Source organism: Neofelis nebulosa, chromosome 9 (genome assembly GCF_028018385.1).
Source record: "Neofelis nebulosa isolate mNeoNeb1 chromosome 9, mNeoNeb1.pri, whole genome shotgun sequence".
NCBI classification, from domain to species: domain Eukaryota; kingdom Metazoa; phylum Chordata; class Mammalia; order Carnivora; family Felidae; genus Neofelis; species Neofelis nebulosa.
In genome coordinates this window covers 24,170,334-24,188,727 of record NC_080790.1, presented here as the reverse complement: position 1 = coordinate 24,188,727, position 18,394 = coordinate 24,170,334, and the positions used below count along the sequence as shown (strand labels likewise).

The 18,394-nt window shown below is 43.8% G+C and overlaps 1 protein-coding gene across 1 annotated transcript in view; it reads left to right on the top strand.

Annotated features, from left to right (window-relative positions):
• ALK (ALK receptor tyrosine kinase) overlaps window positions 1-18,394 on the top strand; it is a 679,865-nt gene that overhangs the window by 99,006 nt on the left and 562,465 nt on the right. The window lies entirely within an intron of this gene.

Genomic DNA, 18,394 nt, shown 5'->3' with positions numbered 1-18,394 from the left:
GCAATTTATGCAATGAAACAGAAAGAATGCCAAGAGCCCAGTCGGATAAATGGGACAAGCTGGCTTCAGACAAAGAAGGTAAGCAGAGGCTGACTCTTGCCCTGTGGGAATCTGGAACGTACATGAAAGCTCTCTGGTTTTAAGTGTCGGCAGCTGATTAAAATGAAAACAAAATAAAACAACACACACAGACACACAGACACACACATGCACACACAACCCTGTGAGATAAACAAGACTGACTGGGAGGCAGGCTGGAAACAGGGTTACCAGTCAAGGAGATCCAATGGGAGATCACTTGCATGCATGTGACTGGTGCCCAAGGCCCTAGCCTTTGAAGGGAGAGAGTTTTTGAAGGTGTTTGGGAGGCCAGAAAGCTTTCGCTATGCATTGTTTTCTTTTAAACTGTGTACCTAAGAGGAGGTCGTAGTGTCTTTGTACGGAAATGCCAGATACTGTGTTAAGTACAAACTTTGACTTTTATCCTCACAACTCTGCAAGTTGGCTACTGCTGTCCCCATCGACAGACAAGAAGCCTAAGTAACATATCCCAAGTCCCACAGTTTTTAAGTGACTGAAATTGAGAGATGGTCACATTAGAACTATCTGAGGTTCTAGGCCCAACTCGGAAAGCATTCTAGATTTTTAATCGTTCTGTGCTAATAGCCTGCAACGCACCCGAAGGTATGAGTAGGTTGGACCTCCTCGTCAATTATTTATCCTTTTAGTCATTCCAGATTGGATTAGAGGGTCTCTAGGGCATGACATTCTGTGATTCTGAGACACAACTAGCGCCCCCTACTGCCACAAACGTTTCCCTGCATAGACAGCTTACTAGATGCCAGGCACTGTTATGTGCATTTAATTGCATGTGATTCTCATGCCAGTTGTATGGCATAGTATTAGTCCCATTTCACAGGGGAGGAAACTGGCTCAGAGAATAGCTTGCTCAAGTTCCTGCCGCTAACGAGGCCGACCCAGGATCGAATCTCAGGCATGTCAGACTCCTAACCCCTAAGCCTAGGTGTCTGGGTTGGAATTCTACCTCCTCCACTTACAGCAAGTACAATGAAACAGGAGCGAGGCACTTAGTCTCACTGGGCCTCAGTGCCTCATCTGTAAAATGGGATAATAGTCGTATGCCTTCCTCCTAGGGTTGTTGTTGAGTTAACATATGTAGGGAGCCCGGAGTCATGCCTGACACTGGCTGAAGTGGGAGCTGTCATCTTTCTTTTCTCTTCTCATGGCCCCGAGACTCTGCTGTAGCTCTGAGGAGGGCGCAGCGACACGTGTGTTCCTCCTTTGCACCGTGGTGGCAGAGACGTGGCCCCAGACTTCTGGAGAGAGGCTTAGAGAGGCAACTCTCTGATGTTACAGAAATATTAACTTATCCTTTCTTTCTCTCCTTAAGTTTCTTTCAACCATGAAAGCCTTGGACTTAATAGAATTCAATTCACTAAAGTTCTATTAGTTCTGGATATGAGTTATAGAAGGAGCTTTCCCAGGGAGCTGCTTATGGGACTGGCAGTACAGCAGCTATTTTTCACACCACTATGGATTAAAGGTTCCACGAGGAGAACATGCTCAGCCAGTTCGGACGGGAGACTTGGGTCGGGCAGGTGTGGGTGCTGTGAGGGTGAGGCTGTGCCGCAGGGTTCAGGGTCTGGTCTGCGTCACAAGCTGGTCTCACTACAGTGGAGCATTATCTACGCAGGGGCTGGGACCTCTCCCGGTGTTTGAGGAAAAGTACGCCCGTATCCCTGCCAGTTCTAGGAGGTTTATGTACGTATTTATTTTTAAGGAAGGGATTTTATTTATTTATTTATTTATTTATTTATTTATTTATTTATTTATTTATTTATTTATTTATTTATTTGTTGTGGTTGTGGGTTTTTAAGTAGGCTCCATGCCCAACGTGGGGCTTGAACTCATGACCCTGAGATCAAGAGCCACATGCTCTACTGACTGAGCCAGCCAGGTGCCCCTAGGAGGTTTATTTTCACATTTGTTTTTTCACCTAAGTAATGAATTCAGTAGAATGTCTTAAGGGAGACATTGCCCCCCCTGCCTCTGGTATAACAAGAATATCTATTCAGCCTTGAGCCCTCCAGGGGTTACTCCTTTGGCCTGCTGCCCTTCCCCCTCTGTCCACTCCCTAATTCCTCTTCCACCCTCATCCTTAGTGCCCAGAGATTCTAGCTGGTGACATCTCTGCTGTGCCTCTTTGGAGCTCTCTGGCTAGACTGAAAGGGGTAATGGGTACCTTCACCTAAATGCAAGAGAGAGCATGCTGACCCGAAAGAGCATGCTGTCTCCTTCGACATCTGGCAAGTGTGGCACTCCTAGAGGAGCCCAGCAAATGCGGGCTGGGGGAAGGCATGCACGTGCTGGGCTCAGGATCAGCCACGTTTCCTGGAATGCTCCTTAGTCCTTCGTCACCTCCTCTATGAAGTTTTTCCCTGATTACATCTTCCTCCTGAAACACGGTCTTCTGATCCGAAGTCCCATGAAGTTTGTCTCTACCTCTTAAAAGAATATCATGCTTTACATTGTGTTGTCTTAATTCCTGGTTCCCTCGAAGGATTCAAATCAGGACCAGGTTGACCCGATATTTATTCTCTGTACAGTACCCAGCAGGAGCCCATTAGTGAGAAGCCTGTGTGTGTGTGAACTTGAAAGCATTTTCTCTATGAGGGCGATCTCCCATTATAATTGGAAGTCTCGCAAAGGACTGTGAGCTCCTCTAGGTCAGAGATTGTATCGTTGCTTCCTTAGCACACGGCAGAACCACATGCCCTTCATGCAACCATATTTGTAACTCCTGTTGTCATCTCTCTGCCAGGGATGCTCATTCTATTCATCTTTCAAGACCCTGCTCAACTCCCACTTGAAGAACATCCACTGAAGGAGAGCTGATTTCTCCTTTATGTGTGCTGTCACTCTACCTAATAGAGAACCTGGCTCATCGTGGCTGGGCAAAGAGACTGTTGGGTAAATAATAGGATTGACACTTTATGAATATCTGCTGAGTAGATGATGGAACATGAGAAGACCAGACTCTACTGTGCACCTATTCCACTGTCATACTTATGTCTGTCTCCTTTCCTAGCTTGTATATGTGTGTTAATATGTATGTGTGTGAATGTGGCCCCATGCCTGGCTCGGGGCCTAACACGTGGTAAGGGATCCATACATATGTGCCGAATACAGGAAACCCAGGCAGGAGATGTTATGGGGGAAAAAACAGCCAGGGGTAGTGGGAGGGGTAGTGAGCTCTGAAAGACCTTGGGGGTGGAGGGCTCCCAACAGATGGTCTCCCTCCCCTTCATGTGGTGCCGTCGGCCAGAATTGGCTGACAGATCAGCCAATCAGTTCTTTGTGCCTCACTGGGCTTCTGCTTCCTGGAGCCAAGCATCATTCTGGTGATACCATTACACTTACATTTGGTAGAAAGCAAATGGAATTTAATCTGAAACCCCATAAAAACATCTCATTTCTCTCCCTCCCTCCCTCCCTCCCTCCCTCCCTGCCTGCCTCTCTCTCTCTCTCTCTCTCTCTCTCTCTCTCTCTCTCTCATTGTAAAATTCTGAGGCTAAGCAATGCATAGGAGATACTCAGCAGGTGTTAGTGGCCTCTCATCCCCACACCCCAACCGCCCAGCGTGGTGTTGGAGTTCAGCTCACACACGCCCCTGAAAGCCAGTTATGTGCATCTCTTCCAATCTCTGTTCAGTGACTTTTTGTTTGTAGCTAGAAATTGACAGTGATGGGAATGTTTATGCCCCAGAAATTGGCAAACGCTACAAATCAAAGCTTATCCCCTGTCCTTCCCTGAAAGCCAGTTGCTAAACATTCACCAGCACACCCCTGCCCGTGTAGCTGCAGTGGGCCCAGAGCAGTGAGATCTGTGGAGAACAGAGTGAATGGGGACTGGGGTAGCCTTCTGGGTCTCACACCTTCTCCCTCCTTCATGCACCTGCACTCAGCCTGGCTAAACACCTGGCAGTCACAAGGAGGTATGGAGGACCTGAATTACTGCCATTTAAAAACGGGGAGTCTCTTTGTCATCCTTCATATCTAGCTGTGTCTCCCCCTCCACACCCTTCATTTTTTGTTTTCTTACATCCTCAACTTATTTTTTCCCAACCCGTTACTCTGTCTGTGTCTGAGCTTTGCCACATTGGCATCACAGAATCTGGAAACATTTGAACTGGACAGGACTTAGACATCATCTAGTACCCAGGAAGTTAAGTAGGTTTTATTTCTTGTGCCGATTGAATCAATCCACTGATTGGGGCTTCCCTGTGCTGTCTGTATCCGAGCTCAGTGGAAATGAGAGCCAGGACTGATTATGTTTTCCCCAGGTGTGGGTATGGGAAGCCAGGCTGGCTTTGCATACACACTGTACTCTCAGATCCTGGCTCAATCCACCTCATGAAATAAGTAAGAGGACTGAGGTTCAAAAGGGTTAAATGACTTGCTGAGGTCACACACCTTATAAGTGGCTAAGCTGAGATTCCAACCCAGTCTTTCCCCAGTACCTTACTCTGGGACCTCATTTATGCAGACATGTAGCCTTGAGGGAGGAGAAGAGAATCACCAATACCAATACCATGAATCTTAAATCCAGATCAGACTGGGAATTGGAGAAACAGAGAGGTTACAGGTCTCACAACTCAATCTGCCATCCTCTGCTTGGTCTTAACTGCTTTTGTGCTTCAGATTTACCTCCTTGTGAGAAATCAGTTGTGTTAAGAGAAGAATAAGATATTTCCTGTGTGAAGCAAATAATTAAACAAATGTCATGCCCTGTCAGTGAGTTACAAGCCGGAAGACTTGAAAGGTCCATACTTGCATAGCCTTTGGATTCAGGGAACACTCAATTTAGAAGGACTATTAAATTTGGTCTATCCCCTTCTCTTGAGAAATGGCCCAACCTCATGGTGCCCCAATGTAAATACAATTTTTACATGTCTCAAGGGTTGGTAATTTCCATATCTCTTACAGGTACTTATGGGTAGGACCTTGACCCCGTCCTGTCAAATATCTCTCCACTTTACAAAATCCTCAAGCTATTCCCATGTCTCATACTTTGACATTCCAAAGGAGGAGTCACAATGTGCCCTCTCTACCCCTTCACCTCCCCTTTGCTCCCTTACAACCTGGACTTAGATACCAGGACCCTCAACACCACATGAATGTTCTTCATTTGGATGTAAAGAAATGTTCTTTACATTTTTTGTCATAGCTCATCTCTTTGGATCCTATATTAGTCTGCTTGAGCTGCCATAACATGTACCACTGACTGGTGTTTTAAACAAAAGAAATGTGTTTTCTCACTTTCTGGAAACTACAAGTCCAAGATTAAGGTGCCGTCTCAGCATTGGTTTCTGGTAAGGCCTTTCTGCCTGGTTTGTGGATGGCCACCTTCTCATTGTGTTCTCACATGGTCTTCCCCCTGCGCGTGCATGGAGAGGGAGCTCTGTGGTGTCTCTTTCTCATCTTATAAGGACATCAGTCCTATAAGGGTAGTGCCTCACCCTTATGACCTCACTTAACCTTAAATTACTTCTCTAAAGGCCCTAAGTCCAGACACAGTTACGTTGGGAATTAGTACTTTAACCTATGAATTCTGGGAAAACACAATTCAGTTCTTAACAGATCCTTCATAGAAGGCCAGGAAAGCATTAGGACAAGCATTGTGACTGCCATTTTCATCAGCATAGGATCTGAGGCTCAAAAAGTTGACAGTGGAGTCCAACAACTTGCCAGGCTGGTCATTGTGGAAGCCTAGGAGAGAACCTGAGTTTTCTGATTGTGCCCCTGACCTCTTCCCCTTGTTGTCCCATGTCTCCAACACAAGTCATCCACAACTGAAAATAACAGCTGTCTCTTCTCAGTTCTGACCTCCTTGTCAACATTTCACAACGTGACCACATAACCATTACTTTTTTTAATAATGACATCTCAATTCAATTGCAAAGGAGAAACTCATTCTCAGACTGGTCTCAGAGAGATGGAACTGTCTGGGGTTACCTTGTTGCTCTCTTTGCAAAACAGCCAACATTAGTTGCTTTCAGGAATTTCCTGCCTTTATCTATCTCTGGGAAGTAACCATTTGAATTTAAGACACAGCAATGGAAGACATATTGAGACTCTCACAAAGCCTACACTCTGACCACATTTCAAGATGGGAAGTGGGTGTCATTGGGATTTCACATACTCTTTCAAATGTCCTGCCCCTCCAAATTTAGGAAAAGGGCTGTGTGAAAGCAAGATGCCAGGCAAATACATTAAGAAACAGCAGCGACCCCTCTTAAACCAGGTTTACTCACTGAGAGAGTAGTAGTAAGGTCTAGCAGAAGGAGCATGGATGGAGTAAGACCAACTATATTTCATACCCCAATTCTGCCACGTGGTCATTCATTATTTCTCTCCCTTGTTCTTACTCCCTGGTTCCAGCAAAATTTTAAAATGGCTTGCTGCCTTCTACTTGCTATTGAGGTGACATTCAGCAAGCCACCTAACTGATTTCTGGCTCTCAGTATAATGGACATACTGACAGCCATCTTGCAAGCCTGTTTGGAGGGTTAAACAAAATAGTGTATATGAATTCCAGGTACATGTGGCACATGGTGGGTGGTCAATAAACAATATCCATTATTTGGAAAATGGAAATGTGTGATAGGCTTGTATTCGCAAAGCCTTGTAGAAGAAAATGTCCCTCATCTACAACCTTCTTTAAAACTCATGTGCTCTTGGATGCAGTTTAGGTTCTGCATAAAGTTTATGCTGCCCTGGCATCTTCAGTAAGGGACTCATTATTTCATTGGTTTCCAGCAATCCCTGGAAAGGCATTAGGATTTGGGAATGGCAGGTGATTATGGATGGAGCTCAATTATTTACTTCATCAAAGTGTCTCTGGCTTTGTCATGCAGACTGTCATAGGAGGCTGTACATAAAGATGAATAATGGTCCCTTTAACTCGGGGATCTGAAAGGTCACTGGGGCTGTGGCAGACATATAAGGTTGTGTTTGCTGCATCCATCAATATGCAATTGTGTATGGTTGTCATGCATGGCAGGCAGTATGAGGGTGGACTTTTACTTTCCACTCTGCATTCTGGTCACGCACGGCCACCATGTGGAAAGGTGGTGATTAGCTCTCTGGAGGCCCCAAATCCCATACTTATAACCATTCTTTGCAGACACCACCTCCTATGGTGGAACATTTAGGACACCAGGGGTTTGGAGAATGGACCAGCGAGTGTAGGATAATGGCGTCTGTTTTTCCATCTGAGAGCTATCTTGGCTTGAGCTCACTTATTATTTCCCAGGGATCTAGGAAATTGATGGAAAAGGAAAAGAAAATGAAAGCAATGTGACTAACTCTGTGGCTGCCATGTGATGCACCCCAAGGTAGCAGGGGGAGGGGGGCAATTGACTCTTGGTTGTGCGTTTCTTGGCCTGAGAAGGAGGGAGCGACTCCTTCTGAGAATCTTGGGACGCAGAGCTTTTGAGAAGTCATAGGGTTTCTCTGAGCTCCACATGCTTTTTGCGTGAGGCCGACTTCCCTCCTCTCCTTCATAGGGGCCAGCAGCATGAGTGGAAGGTAACAACCACATGTGCCTCTGTGGGCAAGTCATTTACTACTCCAGACCCAATGTCTTTATTCTCCAGACCCCAGTCACGTTCACGACATCTTCATGAGCTGTGTCCTACCTGTGTAACATGTTCTACCATTGTTTCCCATTGGGCTAAGTTTTTATTTCAATAAATTTATTTTTAAAGAAGCTTTAGATCATTATAACAAATGGATATAAAAAATAGGTGAAAGAATAGGGACGCCTGGGTGGCTCAGTCAGTTAAGTGTCCAATTCTTGGTTTCAGTTCAGGTCATGATCTCATGGTTTGTGGGATCAAGCCCCACATCAGGCTCTGCACTGACAGCACAGAACCTGCTTTGGATTCTCCCTTTCCTTGTCTCTCTGCCCCTCCCCTGCCCATGCTTTCTCTCTTTCTCTCTCTCAAAATAAATAAATAAAAAGACATTTAAAAAATAGGTGAAATAACAGATAAAATGAAAACCAAACAATGAGATGAAACTCCTGCTAGATGCTTTGGCCAAACATTGATGCTCCACCTGAAGCTTGTTCTCTCTTTGTTAAAAAGGGAGCTTGGCGAGTGCTTGAGAAATGTTAAAGATGTAGTAACAGCCAACTAAGACTTTTTCTTTGAGGTACTCAGAAGAGTTAAAACGAGGGATTGAAACAGGAGTAACTTTCTCAAAGTGTAATTTAATATTATTTAATAAATCGTCCTTGGGTAATCTGTAGCATTTTCTGGACTATCTAACATCTTGTGTCATCCTAACGGTCGTATGAATCCTATACTTTAGGGAAAACCACACTAGGAATCTTTAGTTCCTTTCAACTCCAAATTTTTATTACTTCCATCTATTAGCCCTAATGATTGTCTAATTAACTATTTCTATTTCCACTTTCATGTCTACTGCTTGCTCACTGGGTGGGTGGTATTAAACTGGTATTTATTTGAACTGCCCACCTGGCACTTTGCACTTTCAAAAAACTTCCAGGTGCTAATTAAAAACCATTGACACTTAAACTCAGCAAATTACTGGAGTCTGGAAGCAGGCCAAGGAATGAACCCCTGAGAATCCCTCTGCCCACTGTTCCTGACACACATCGGGCCCTTGAGCACAGAGCCCTCCCTAGCAGAAGGAAGCCTCCCTGCTCCCCTCCTCAGGGCTGCCGCCATTCCAGTGAGTAATGTTTGAGACAGATGCAAAATCGATAGCACTAGACGCACACTGCTCTGGTTATCCCCTATTCTTTTTCATTCAGCCTCCCTTGGCTTCCCTGGATGAGAGTCTGGGGAGAGATTCATCTCCTCCCTTGTTCCTTATTATATCAGTGTTGTAGCCACAGGGACAAGAGTGACGGATATTTCTGGGTTGTCAAGGGAGAGATAGGAGAGATGAGCTCTTTGTAGCACCTGACAACTCCCCATAAAGACCCAAAGTGCCATTTGTGGATTTTAAAAAAATTAACGTTTTAATTGTCATTTCAATCTGCACAGATTGTAATCTTTGCTGAGGATCACTCCCGAGTGAAGTTTGAAAGTACTTTAGGTGGTTAAGTTGTCTGAGATCTCTTTAATGAACGTGCGTGTGAGTGTGTGTGTGTGTATCTATGTTTTCCCTGACAGCTGTCTAACACAGAATCGTGGTCTTTTCTTTCAACACCTGTGTTTGTTCTTCTTACCACCATTTAATTTGGGACCTTCCTCCATGACTTTTTCTTTTAGTGTCCTGTCGCTTAGCCGTGTAGAAATGGGTGTCGGTCCAAGTCTGGATACTCCCTGTGTGGTGGGGAGAGCTGTCATTAATCAGTTATTTCCCCATCTGACCTCCTTGTGTTGTCACCAGTTTCTCAACATTCCCTTGGAAAGCTTGAAGTCCTAACTTCTATCTTTCTCTCAGTCCCAGAATTTTGGAAGCATCCACATTGCTCAGGTAGAAAATCTTGCTGGGTGAGTGCACAGGCATGGGAAGGCTGGCCTCAGCTGGCCCTCAGTCCTGCCCAGATTTGCAGCCACTGTGCCATTTCTGGGTAGATTTGCAGTTGCCCACATGGACTTGTAGCTCTTTCTCTCTAAGTTCCAATTGGGTAACAGTAGGGTCTACAGCTCTCCTTCGTTTTGTTGGGGTGTCCCTACCTTTCTAACTCATCTTTTTCTGACCTATTCCTTTCTTTTTCTTCTACCTCATGGGTCCTTTTCCTTCCAATATATAACATTGTTAGTCTTTCTCACGTGCTATTAGGAAGCTAGTCTCAGGCCTTTGTCATTCCACACCCCTTCCCCTGATAGCAACCACAATAGAAACAAAGCTTTAGGGCTTTTCATTCAACTCTCCCTGACTCTTGTCCTCACCCTTAAAACCTCCCTAAAGCACTCAGGTCTTTCCATTAGATACCAGAGCTAGAATAACATGGAAAAATATAATAGTGCATTGGGATTTTTATTATTTTTATTTTATTTTATTTTATTTTATTTTATTTTATTTTATTATTTTATTTAAGTTTATTTTGAGAGAGAGAAAGAGAGAGAGAGCACCAGCACGAGCAGGGGAGGGGCGTAGAGAGGAGAGAGAGAATCCCAAGTGGGCTCCATGCTAAGCATGGAGCCCATGACCATGAGATCATGACCTGAGCTGATATCAAGGGATGGATGCTTAACCAACTGAGCCACCCATGTATGTGTGCATGCAGGGACACACACAGGACCCCTCCATTTCACCTCCTCATTTACATGTATGTGCCTTGTCCAATCCACTACACTCCTTGTAGATTGCGCTCTGTCCTCCTCAGCTGGTGTCTTTGTCTCCCTAACCTACCAACGTAAAGAGGGTGTCCAGATGAGTTGTGACACAGGAGGTGAAGACAGGGACGGATGGGTGGGAGAAACTTGCAGCCTGGTACACATAAACAATGGCAGGAAAGGGTGGTGATAATGAGAAAAAGTGCTCCCTGGGGCTTATGCCTATGTATATAGGGTGCCTGTCTTATAGCCCTTGACATGTGTGAGGCCTCTTTGTCTGTTCTCTTAGCTGCTCCCCTCAATCACTCTGTGAGGTTGGGAGGTTGTTCCCATTTTAGAAGTGATAGATCTAAGAAGCAGAAAGAGTGGGAATATTCTGGAAGGTCAGGAGTGGGACCAGTGGGCCGGCACCGCCACCCCCAGTCAGCACCTCAATCCCAATGCTGGTATGTGTCTAGAAAGTGGAAAGCAGCAGAGGTATAGTGGGCACCATGGGCCCTACCTCTGGGTAAGGAAGTTATTATTAGTCTAGTAAGCTCTCTGAACTTCTGTTGCCTTATCTGATGAATGCAGACAATCTTTCTGGCCTTACTTACCTCGCATGGTCACAGTAACAAGCTGCATATGAGGTGAGGGTATGAAAATTCTTTGTGACCAATAGAATGCTATGCAAACATAAGGCTTCAGGGACTAATTCATACCCTGCTTCCAGGCCTGCCCAATTCTCAGAGAACTCATCAGTTCCAAATGGAATGAAATAGCATCAAAGGGGACATAGCACTGGCTGCCCTGCCTTGAACCCCACCTGTGACCCATACTTACCTGTCTGTAGAGCCTAGGGCAGCAGACAGGTATCTTTAACATTCCTTTGGAAATTTGTCTGTAAATACAGTAGTTACCTCTTGAAGGATAAGATTTCTGTTCTGAAAATATTCTAACTGATAACTTCACAGATAGGCAGTCTTTTACATTTTGTAATGCAGTAATGGGAAAAAAAAAGAGAGATTTAGTTTTTCTGGTTTGCCTCTGAGTATTGCCTAATTGTCTTGAAAAACAATTGACTTGCTGTTTCTTCCTCAGCTTCTAATACCAAGCATACATATATTATGTCTGCTAGCTTACTTATCTATTTACCATTGTTGCTTGGGGAAGGTTAATTTCCTCTCTAAGTTATTTGTTCCCTAAAAATGCCACCATGAAGGGACACTGAGGCTTAGCCATATGCATGTGTAGGGAAATGGAGAGCTGTGTGATTTACTGAGTCACAGATCCACCAGACAGATTGGACCCCATCTCCCAACCCTCGACCTCCAGGTTTGGGATGCCATTATCTATCTGCATACCTGTCTTAAATCTACATTTCACTATGTAGACAACCTGAGACAATGTTTATTCTACATGAATAAATCAACCCTGGTGCAATTTATTTCTCTTAGTGGGATAAAAAGACAATTTCCAGATGATAGATCTAATCAAACCTACAGCAATCTGAATTAATGGCTAAGAAGGTGAAGACCAGCACCCTGACAGCCCACTGTTATTTTTCTCTCTAAACAGAGCAGAGACATTTAAATCTCTGTCTTCGATTTTCCACATCTTGACCATGAAGAATACCCCAAATATGCTAGTGGGGTAGTGGACTCGTGCAAACAACCAATTCCTGATTTAAGAAGTTAATAACCAGTTGCTTATCATTTAATTATTATTAAACAGCAAGTTGAATTCGAGCCAACAGCTTGCTTTTCTTGACTACATTCAGCTTTTCGATAATAGCTTGTGGGAGCTTCACCTCTTCTGGTCCATTCCCTGCCCAAGCCTGATGCCTGATGGCCTTAGTTGTTCAGAACCTCATGTTAGCAGAGTTGTGGCAGTGATAGATTTCTTTGGTCTGAATTATGTGGACAGTTGCCCAAATTGCCACTTTGTTTTGCTGGCATGGACACAGCTCATTGAGAGTGAGTATCTCCCTAAGGTTGCTCTAAACAAAGATTTGGCATTTAATAAAAGCAGTTCCTCACTTGCATTACAGTTCAAGCCATGTAAATAATTAAGAAAGAATTCCTTTGAATGCATCCTCAGTATTTTTTTAAATTCTATTATTTTTTTTGAAAGCCCTATTTAGGTTATTTGTGCCCTCAAGGGGAAACAGAGGGACTGGACTTAAGCCAGCATGTGTGGTTGGGGGTCAACGTAGAGGAGATGGTTACAGTTGTCTAAAATATGTCTCGGGCTTCCTTTTGGTTTTCAACCTTTTCCTCCTTTGTTATTGTTACAAACCATAACTGCTAACCAAATAAATTAGTTTTATATTTTCTTTTCCCTTTTCCAGTAGAGGTACAGGGAATAGAGCAATGACCTAAAAACCATGTCAGCAGAGGGAGGGGGGAAAGCAAAGATACTGAATAACCTACCAACTTGATAATCAGTCCATGAATCAGCTACACAGCATCTCCCCATCCCCAATGATAAGCAAGACCATGGAGTCACCTACTACAATCAATTGCTAAGCTTTCTTCTCTCATTTAATCTCCATACTTGACTGAGCTTAAGTGGCTGACTATTTTGGGAGACATGCGTGGGTTTCTTATGTGACTGAGCAAAACATATTTGATCTTAATTAGGTTTGGGAGATTTTATTTTGTTTTGTTTTGACATTTAAACCAAGTCAACATTTGAAGCAGAACTATTCTCTTTTATAGCATAGTTTACAGAATTAGAAGCAGGTTTTCTTTTGAAATCTATCATTATCATTATTATTGTTATTATTATTAATGCCATTCTAGACCTACGGGTTAGGAAGTTGTTAACTCTGTCATGTCCCAAACTGACCTGCCCTGCACCTGTATCGCAATGCTGGAATAGAAAGAATACTAACATCGAGGTTAAGTGACCCAAGGTCCCAGAGCTGACTCAGTATACACCTGTGATTCCAGGCTGTGATTTATTGGTCTTGATTTTCTCAATATGAGATGATGAGTTACTGGAAGATTTCTAGAGACTCTTTTAACCTTAATGGTCTGTACACTCCCAGCAAATGGAGAGATGTATTTCTTTCCTCCCGGAAAAAAAAGAAAGAAGTCAGGCAGGAAGAAAGAAAACACAAAATGAAAACGTTAAGGGAAGAAAAGGAGGCAAAAACAAGGAACAGAAACCACTTTCTACTAGAGTGGCCGGGTGGCTCCCCTCATCCCCTGATCCTCTGAAGGTTGACCAGCAGCAGCATGTACACAATGCACGATGCAGGCAAATCCTATATGTCTTGGAGCTGAATTCACAGTCATTAAAAGTAAATGAGAAAGCAGAATTGCTGCTGAGTATAGGTAGTGACATTTCAGTTTTGCTAGCTCTCTTGGTCTCTCTCTCTCTTTTTCTCTTTCTTTTAAACAAAAACAGTCTCTGGGACCAAGAGATAGATGACTAGTCATTGAGCTTAAAAAAATTCTATGTATTTTTCAAATTAGGTGCAATGAAGGGGAACTACAAATTGGGAAAGCAAATGGGTTATTGTTTCTCACATTTCTTGTTTTTTCTTTTTTCCCCCCTCATTCTCTAGGTGGGAGACATTTCTCACGCCATCCACTAGTTATTATATATGGTGTTCTTTTTCCACCATCCACTAGCTGGGAGGAGAGTCTCCCTGGGCTCTGTGTGATTCTCTGGGTTAAGGGTTGCACTTGTCATCTGTGGGTTTAGGGGGACTTGGGGGAGCTGCTTTAGTACCTGTCCCCTTCCTGGGGCAGGAGAGGCTGTGCATGCCTTCAGAGCTGTTCTGCTCCTCTCTGTGAGTAGGACCCTTCTGACCTAGATGAAGTTGGCCGCTATATATGGGAGCCAACAACATGGACATTCCCAACTGTAAGGTTGTGCTCTGTTCCCATATATCAGAACTGTGAGTTGCATATATATACATATACACACACACACCATATATATGCTGTGAGTTAGCTCCCCAAATTGCCTTGCTCAGGACCTGGAGACCCTAAGCCCTGGGGAAGCTGTGGTTCTTTTTTTCTGCCTGCATTTCTTGGTTATGGGGTAGATTTGAGCCAAAAGGACTCTTGGGTCTCAAAGAGACAGATCTGCTGTTAAGTCCAATGTGAAGGAAATCTGAATGTCCTCAGGGCCCCCAGTCCTTCTGAAAGCTCTCCAGTTGCCAGCACTTCACACCGGAAGCTCTGGAGGGCTCTAATCTCAATGTTATTTGGCTGGGGGGTGGGAGGGGTGTTGTAACCAGTCTGCCCTCATTGGCTAGCTACTCCTAATAGGAATCCTATTCTGTAGCAACCTATTCTCTGTGTAGTCCTTCTCCCATTTATGAAACCATGTTAGATTGCTTTTATAGAAGGCAGATATAAATAACAAATAAATTAAGTGAATGAATTGCTCAGCTTTGCTTCCTGAGCCTCAGGAAATGCTGAGAATGGTGAAGATACACGCAAGGTTTATCGGTCTGCCCAGATGGAGGCTAAGGGCTGACTGAATTGAGGCCTTTTCTTCGGCCAACATGGTAATAGCTAAACCTGAGTCTTTCTTCTCTGAGAAGTTGATTCTGGTGTCTCTTAGCCGTGAAAGCCCTGCCCTACCTCTCACCCTTTTAGACTCCGTTCAGGTGTCCCTTCCTCTGAGGGATCTGTCCCTTCCGTGTTCCTCTCCACCCCTCACTTCTGAGCCCTGTGGGCATCCTCATTCTGGGCTGCCAGCATTCTCAGAGTATTGAACCCACCACAGAAAATACAGTTGTTACTTTGCATATTCACTTCCCCTATCTGGAGGCAAGGTCCTTATCCTCTTCTGCACCCTAATGATACACATGCCTGGCACAGAGAACATGGTGAACACAGGTGTGCTGACTGAATAGATGACTATATTATATGCCGGCTGGCCCTAACCACACCTGTCGCATCGTGCCTTTTTGGGGCCCACTTTTGCATTTCTTGTTTAGTCAAATGGAATTTGTTGATGATAGTACAATAGTATGTTCTTTGTCATTTTGAGGTCTTCTTTTATAATGAATTTTTATCTCTCTCTCTCCCCCCCCCCCTCCTTTTTTTTCAGTCTGGCCAACTATTCTCTATCTTTTAAGAAAAATACTAAGATTCTTAAAGTGATGCATGGTCATTCTTCCCAACTCATCTCTTCCCTGTATTCCTATCCATTGAGAACAACTCAAATATCCTCCTTACTGCCTTGGCTGGATCTCAGTGGATTATTCAGAAGATTTTTTAAATGTTTTTAATTTAGGGGCACCTGGGTGACTCAGTCTGTTAAGTGTCCAACTCTTGATTTTGGCTCAAGTCATGATCTCATGGTTGTGGATTAAGCCCTGTGTCAGACTCCACGCTGAGCATAGAGACTGCTTTGAACTCTCTCTCTCTCTCTCTCTCTCTCTCTCCCTCCCTCCCTCCCTCCCTCCCTCTTCCTCCCTCCCTCCCTCTCCCTCTCTCCCTCTTTCCTTCTCTCCCTCTCTCCCTCTCTCTGCCCCTTCCCCACTTGCAGTCTCTCTCTCCCACCTCTCCCAAAAAATTTAAAAAAATGTTTTTAATTAGAAAAGAAGTTTCTGAACATGTTTCTTCTTTAGTTGAAAGAGAAGTGAAGAGAAACAAATAGTATAGAGAAGATGCTATGGAAGCTTTGTTGGTTTTGTTGTAATGTGGCTGGTGAGAAAAGTCACATCAAAAATGGTCAGATTTCAGACGTTTTAACATCCCCTCATCTCACTGTTTCCTTACAGTAGCTCTGTGAGGTAGGTGAAGAAAGTCTTTACAGTCCCATTTTGAAGGTGGTAAAACTGAAACTCAGAAGGGCTCAATGACTTACTCCAAGTTCTCATGGACACTGAACTCAAAGGCAGTTTCAAAGGACTAGAATCAAGGCTGCTGACTGAACACAGTGCTCCAGCCACTACACCAGGTGGCCTCCCCATGTTCTTCCTCTTTTTCTTTTCTTCCAGGAAAACTCCGTTGAAAGGTCAATATCCTTCTGTCTCTAGAACCAAGCTTTCTGTGCACATTCTCCTCAGGTGTGTTTGGGGGGTGGGGGGATAAGCCCCTCTACCTAAATGGGGTTTGAGGAATGAGTGGAGTTGTTTGCATTGTTATCATCCTTCCTTTGGATATTTATAGAGGCATGGCAGTCTTTACATGTGGTGGCAATTTATAGAACATGGTTCTCACCTGTACTTCTCAAGAGCTTCACCATTCCTGAAATGCATGTGATAGTAACTTTGTGATACTGGGAGCAGAGAATTTTGTCATTTGTGATGGGAATACTAAACCCTGCATATTCTCTATCCAACACAGAATCTCTGTATGTCATGTATGAATTCTGACCAATGACTCTCTTTCCACGTTTTCCAGCTGCAATAGGAAAGAATTCTAATTCCTTAGATTTCCTTTTAATGGTACTTATGTGGATAATCCTGTCCCTGTAAGTGAACCTATGGCTGAGAGCACTTGGCTGTCCCAAAATGAAGGGAAGCTGGTGAAGGTACTGATTTAATAATAAAGTACCCAAAATAATTTTATACATGCACACAGAAAGGGAATATTTGGCCATTTTGTAATTACCAAAGTGGTGGCCATTATTCTCCTTTTGGGTTTAGACTTCTGAGCTTGAATACTGATTTATAGTAAAGGATACTGGCAGGTGTGGGAAACCGGTCTGCTCACCCTCACCATTCCTGATCAGTATTTGATGGCAACACCCATGCAGTGCTCACTCTTAAGATACCTGGTTGTTAACCCTCAGGCAGCTTTCCCTACCTGTAAGACTTGCTTACTCGCCAGAGAGATTCGAAGCTCATCACGGCACTGTCTTCTGCAGATGGTCCTACCCATTCATTTTTGCCTTTCCCTCCAACCCCTAAATGGCCAGGGCTGAAACCTTACTTGACCTAAACTCTTGAGCCAGTGACTGCATGAATAAGTAAGTCTGGTCCTTTGGTAAAAGTGAAACACTCCTCCATTGCTCTGTTCAAATTTAATTCAACAAGTTGGGCACCTACTTTGCACATGGATATGGACATGAATAAGAAAGAGTCCTTGATCTTAAGAAGATTTAATATATAAATGTAGTAACTACTAACTAGAGACAATAGATTGGTGATTGGCAGTGGCAGAAGGTGGAGAGTGGGAGAAATGGGTGGATTGTTTTTGTTGTTTAGTTTAAATAAATTAAGTAATTTATTTAAAAAAAAAAAAAAGAATCTCTCCAGCTTCCAGCAACTCTCACTGTCTCCGGGATCTCTGCGTTCTCATGTCAGAAGTCTGACTGTAGCACTGGTGAGGCTTCTTGTAGGTACTCTGATCAACAATTCCAGTTGAGCCCAGCCTATTGGCTCTCCCTGCTGAGGCACAGAACATGTGAGGCCAACTGTCTTGGGTCCTCCAGACCAGCCCTTCTCCCAGCTGAAAACCACTTGGTGACATCTGTTAACAATTTGTGGAATAGAATAATCAGCCTGCCTGAATTCATGACCAAAGTGATGAGACAGAAAAAAATGGTCATTGTTGTAATACAGTAAGTTTTGGGGTAGTTTGTTATGTGGCAATAGGTAGTGGATTGGATATACATAAGGTCAGGGATATGCAGGATTTCTGTGAGAGGTATTTTGAGGCAATATATGCTATATGGCATGCTCATTTTCACATTTATTCCAAATAGCCTTTTCTACATTGTTCCTGAAAGGAGGGTAGATACTAAAATGAGAGGAAATCATGGAAAGCAAGTAGCATGTAATAGATGAACCAAAAAAAAAAAAATTTAAGAGTAGACAAATAACTAGTCAGTATATAGGTTGTTCATTCATTCAATGAATATTTGGTGAGTACTTCTCTGCCAAGCGCTGTCCCAGGAATTTGGACTACAGTGATGAATGAGACAGACATGACCCCTGCCTTCAGGCGAGGACAGTCCGGAGGGAGAGACAGTCCAGAAAGGGAGAGAGGCAGTTAAACAAGCAATGGTAGTAAGGAGTAATTAGTGATTTGATGGGGAAGGGAGAGGGTGTTCTGGGATCTCATAGCCTGGGTGACTAATCAGCTGAGTCTTAAGAGA